The sequence below is a fragment of the Astatotilapia calliptera genome, chromosome 1 (genome assembly GCF_900246225.1).
Source record: "Astatotilapia calliptera chromosome 1, fAstCal1.2, whole genome shotgun sequence".
NCBI lineage: Eukaryota > Metazoa > Chordata > Actinopteri > Cichliformes > Cichlidae > Astatotilapia > Astatotilapia calliptera.
In genome coordinates, this window is record NC_039302.1 from 12,288,755 (window position 1) to 12,295,133 (window position 6,379).

The following is a 6,379-nucleotide window of genomic DNA, read 5'->3' on the forward strand; positions in this document are numbered from 1 at the left end:
GTTCACTCTGTCTATACACTGATCGATGATGGTATCATAATAACAGGTTATGTGCCAAGTTTGCACATTATTTTTTAGTCCAGATGCACTGCAGCCCTGTTCAATAAGATAATCCACAATCTGGCAACCCAAAGTCAGTAAATGATGATTTAAGAGATGTAACCACTTCTTTAAAATTTAACTGCAAAGTTTTTTCTCGTTGGGCTTACCTGCAGCCAGAGGTGTGGTCTCTTTTAAACCCCAAGACTGGAGCAGTTTCCCAGCCAGAAGGACGTTGGGATCACATTGGATCACTTTGAATTTGTTTCCCAAATCCAAGTTCTACTGAGAGATGCTAAAGGTCCACAGTTCTACCAGCTGGACCCCTTTTACAACAGATCAATCAACTGAACAAACAGACAGACACACAGAGAGACAGACAGATGGATTTAACTTCCTTAAAGTCATCTGGTGTTGAATGTAGGAGGATACTTTTGCCCAAATGTAGTCCATTTCTAAATACAAGCACAAACATTAGGTTAAGATGAATTGGTCACTTTGTAGTATTAACATAAACTACCGCCAGATGAGTCAGTCATTTCTGGGAAAGACACTCAGAAGGTGAAGTTTGCCAAATTGTTCCTGCCTGACTGCAACTCCAACAGATCAAGACAAGCATGTCCTGGCCTCCAGCAAAGCACCCCTGCAAGGATGCTCGAGTCAGGTTTCCAAATGTCCGAAACTTGAGCATCAGGTCGAGCTTCATGAATGTGCAGAAGATAAAGCTGTTGAACACAGTTTAAAAAGCAGGCAATAGACAGGTGGTGCAGCCACTACAGAGTCAGGTATTTATTTGAACTAAGCTAGTAAACTATCTTAATAATCTACTAACTTTAAAATTTCAGCTTATAATAGGCTAATAATAAAGAACCATGTCTGGACATGCTATTCAAAATGAACCACAAGCTGTATTTGAATAATGTTTTTGATGGCCAATCCAGATTAATTTCAGTGTTGACTAGTGAATAATGAATGTGTGTAACACATGGAATCACAAGTCATTTTTTCCCCACACGCAAGTAGTACTTCTGCAGAAAACAAGACTGAAATCCCCATGCGTCATCTCCCCATTTAAAACTGGATGCTATGTTTTTTTTCATGTTGAATAGTGGTCAGGTCAGACCGTCTCTTACAAAGTGACGACTATAACTCAGTTTTGCATAGAAGGACTTTTTTAAATAAGCACAAGTGATATTCTGATATTCTGGTGGTGGTCAGAGGGCCCGGTGGTGCCAGTGTCCGGCAGCCTCGCCTCTGTCAGTGCGCCCCAGGGCAGCTGTGGCTACAATGTAGCTTGCCATCGCCAGTGTGTGAATGTGTGTGTGAATGGGTGAATGACTGAATGTAGTGTGAAGCGCTTTGGGGTCCTTAGGGACTAGAAAGGCGCTATATAAATGCAGGCCATTTACCATATGGTTAGTACATGCAGGCACTGGGTTTGGCAGAGACAGGACCAGGTGAGGCAGGACCAGGTGGTGCCCTGACGTCTGGTGGCATGGCAGCCACAGGCGGTGGAACTGGTGATGGTAAAGTAGGAGGTGGCTGAACAAACTCACTAGAGCCATCAGCGGACATGAGGATGTGCTGGAGCGGTTTTCCTGAACCTGAACTGAAACTGAAAGATGTGAACACACACTGGACATGCGCGTAACTACTCTGGGGATGGAAGTCTGTGATCAGACCTTGGAGTGTCCATCCTGAGTGGGTTTTGACCGCTGCAGGAGATCCATATGGACCATGTCTCACTGGAGTAGTAGAAATGATAAGGTGAGTATGATCAGAGCCTATAAGCAGTAGTGGAGCTACAGTGGGGCAAAAAAGTATTTAGTCAGCCACCGATTGTGCAAGTTCCCCCACTTAAAATGATGACAGAGGTCAGTAATTTGCACCAGAGGTACACTTCAACTGTGAGAGACAGAATGTGAAAAAAAAATCCATGAATTCACATGGTAGGATTTGTAAAGAATTTATTCGTAAATTAGGGTGGAAAATAAGTATTTGGTCACCTCAAACATGGAAAATCTCTGGCTCTCACAGACCTGTAACGTCTTCTGTAAGAAGCTTTTCTGTCCCCCACTCGTTACCTGTATGAATGGCACCTGTTTGAACTCATCATCTGTATAAAAGACACCTGTCCACAGCCTCAAACAGTCAGACTCCAAACTCCGCCATGGCCAAGACCAAAGAGCTTTCGAAGGACACCAGGAAAAGTATTGTAGACCTGCACCAGACTGGGAAGAGTGAATCTACAATAGGCAAGCAGCTTGGTGTGAAAAAATCAACCGTGGGAGCAATCATCAGAAAATGGAAGACATACAAGACCACTGATAATCTCCCTCGATCTGGGGCTCCACGCAAGATCTCATCCCGTGGGGTCAAAATGATCATGAGAACGGTGAGCAAAGATCCCAGAACCACACGGGGGGACCTGGTGAATGACCTGCAGAGAGCTGGGACCAAAGTAACAAAGGTCACCATCAGTAACACACTACAACGGCAGGGAATCAAATCCCGCAGTGCCAGACGTGTTCCGCTGCTGAAGCCAGTGCATGTCCAGGCCCGTCTGAAGTTTGCCAGAGAGCACATGGATGATACAGCAGAGGATTGGGAGAATGTCATGTGGTCAGATGAAACCAAAGTAGAACATTTTGGTATAAACTCAACTCGTCGTGTTTGGAGGAAGAAGAATACTGAGTTGCATCCCAAGAACACCATACCTACTGTGAAGCATGGGGGTGGAAACATCATGCTATGGGGCTGTTTTTCTGCCAAGGGGACAGGACGACTGATCCGTGTTAAGGACAGAATGAATGGGGCCATGTATCGTGAGATTTTGAGCCAAAACCTCCTTCCATCAGTGAGAACTTTGAAGATGAAACGAGGCTGGGTCTTCCAACATGACAATGATCCAAAACACACGGCCCGGGCAACAAAGGAGTGGCTCCGTAAGAAGCATTTGAAAGTCCTGGAGTGGCCTAGCCAGTCTCCAGACCTCAACCCCATAGAAAATCTGTGGCGGGAGTTGAAAGTCCGTGTTGCTCGGCGACAGCCCCAAAACATCACTGCTCTCGAGAAGATCTGCATGGAGGAATGGGCCAAAATACCAGCTACTGTGTGTGCAAACCTGGTAAAGACCTATAGTAAACGTTTGACCTCTGTTATTGCCAACAAAGGTTATGTTACAAAGTATTGAGTTGTATTTTTGTTATTGACCAAATACTTATTTTCCACCCTGATTTACGAATAAATTCTTTACAAATCCTACCATGTGAATTCATGGATTTTTTTTTCACATTCTGTCTCTCACAGTTGAAGTGTACCTCTGGTGCAAATTACTGACCTCTGTCATCATTTTAAGTGGGGGAACTTGCACAATCGGTGGCTGACTAAATACTTTTTTGCCCCACTGTACTTTATTAACAGATGGTAATGGGATACCTTGGACTGCTTGTATTTCCTTTGGAGCGAGAATATAGGGTAGGTGTGTTCTGAAAGTGCTAACTGACTTGTAGCGAAGGCATTATTAATTGTGAAAGTTTTCTCTGGGTGTGAAATGGGCGAGATCTTGAAACTTAAAGAACCTTGAATGCTTTCAACTTCTTGACAGACAGTTCTGAGTGATATGTTTTCAGCTTTCCCAGTTAGGTGGAGATGCTGCGCAGCTGATGTCAGAAGCATGGTACATTGACAATGTCCTCACTACAGGATTAACTTCAGTTCTAGGTCTCTGATTTACGTCACACAGGCTCTGTAGATGTCGTCCCATGCAGGTGGCAAAGTCTTTTCTCAGATCACACTTTGCAGCCTGATGAGTCCTAGCACAACCCCAACACCATTTGTTCCTCTTTATCCAGTTTATTCTCTCGTCCTTTGTTTTGTGAATAAACTCAGGATACTTGCTGATGTGGTGTTCAGGTGAGCAGCAATATGCGCATGTTGCCTTAGTCGTTATGATGGGCTGTGCTGCCTGTACAGGATCATCAGATGTATTTGATGTAGAATTGTTGTGAGTGGAGATGAATACTTACGGGCACATGGCTGGTTGAAGGATGAAACAGCACGGTCCTTTCTTGGTTGACACCTGCACTCCATTTGCAACCAGGATGAGAACAAAGGTAAGGTATATGTCATTTCTCCTTGTTTCCTATAAACATGCCGTTTAAAGCGACTAGAATGCTCTGCAGGCAGCTTTTCAAGCAGGCGATCAACATGGGACCCACAATGTAGTTCTGTCCTTGATCACCCATGGTGCTAAGCAAACCAACTAGAGCTTGTACACGAAGAGCGAAGTTATCCAGAGTCCGACCATCGCCTGCTCTGATAGGAGGAAGCTCTAGTGTATTCCATAGTTCTTTCAATGCTAATTGTCTGGGTTGCCCGTAATGCTCATCGAGGGCTTTGATGGCTTGAGTATATGGGTCAGGAGCATAGGAAAAGGCAAGAGCTAATCGTTTAGCTTGGTATACTTTCAGATGATCGAGAAGGACATGATATTTGAAGTGCTCTGTCACGTGAGGGTCAAGAAGGTTGGTAAGAGCCATCCGTAACATACTGTTTTGCATTTCATCTTCTCTGGTAAGGTCTGGGAAAGAAGGACCCTCAAGCTTATATACATGTGTTCTGGTAGTAACAGGGTGACTAGAACTAGCAGTAATGGGTACCGAAGGTTTCTGTGCATGCAAACCATAGATGTAGCTGGTTGCTGCTTTAAAGGCGGGTGCTGCTTTTATTCTGGAATGCAAATGAAAGGTTCATCTAATGGAACAGCAGGTTGAACACAGGGGATCTGGTAAGGATCCTGCAGCGGTGTGGCTGGGAAGTTAAAGGGAGTGTCATCTTGTGTAGGAAAAACTGGTCTAGGCAAACCACTTGAAGGAACTGCAGCATCTAATATTGATGAATTCTATGAAGGAGGGCTGGCAGCAGGAACTGTACCAGAATGACGACTAATCTGTGGGAGCTGAGAGGGTGATTTACAGCTTGCTGAATCAATCACTGGGAACTGCTCATGTTGCAGATGCGTTTGAGGAATGGAAGATTTGATTTCATCAGATGAGACAGTGCAAATTAAAGATCTGGAGGAACTGCAAGAACGGGGAGGAGATAAATGAATCATGAATTGCCTAATCTTCCTCATCGTAATCAGGAGTTCCTCATCACCTCATCTTGATTGGTGGGTAAAGGAGCAGGGTGTGTCTTGTGGGATTATAATATTATTTTATGCCATGTTAGACCCCTAATTAAAGATTGTGAATTATTATGTAGTTTTAGTTTGCATTATTCTCCTGAATTAGAATGTCACGGTTTGCCCTGTGGAGTTGGAGAAAGGACCCAAAAGGCGGCAGCTCTGGTGCAGGTGAGTATTTATTTACAGGAGTGGGTACAAACAGCAATGGTGGGTGAACATGAAACCGGAAACCTAAACTGGGGAAACTAACAACACAAACCAGAAACGAAGATACAGGGAGGTCCGAGGAAATACATACGGGGAGACGAGGGGAAACAACACTGACGAACCAGCCACTACTATGACAGAAGACACAACTTAAATACACTCAGAGAACACAGGGAGATTATACACAGGTGGGGAACACAGCTGGGAGTGATTAACGTGACGAGACTAGGGAGGCAACTGAAAACACTCACATAAGACGCAGACCTTCACAATAAAAGAGGAACTTACACATGAAAGGACACAACTAAGAAACGCGGACTAGATACAGGAACACACGGGCAGAACAGAATAAACACTAAACAGAGGAAGAACAGAACCAAAATCACAAGAAGAGAAAACACAAAACGCTGGGTCAAAAGGACCCAGGATCATGACATAGAAGAAGGTGATAACTATTACATTTGTTAAACGGATTTGCATTACATTAGACTGCTGATTTATTGTGAATGAATGATATTGTTTTATGACGCATTATACTGCTGAGTTATAAGAAATGCTGTTCGCAGAAAGTCATCGCCTTATTTGTCTGATTGGAAGAGAACAGAACATACTGGAGAGGTTTTCTGCCCTATCTCAGCAGGAGCAGATAAACAGGGAGCCAAGGTCGTAGCTTGGGCGCTGTGTGAGAGAAAGAATGTGAATGTTTAGGCTTTTATGACTAAGTGGGGGCCACTAGAGGCTATAAGAGTTTGATCAATGCTCCACCATTTTGAGATCTGATGCTGTCTGCGTACGGTGTCCATCTCCCACGCGTGTGATCATTAAAATCATCGTTTGACTCAACCCTGCCGGACCAGTGTTGTTATTTTGGTTTTTCCTCTTGTATCCATCCCCAATATTTGAATCCGTAACAGTCTCTGTCTGGATATCTGCCTGTCCGTCAGG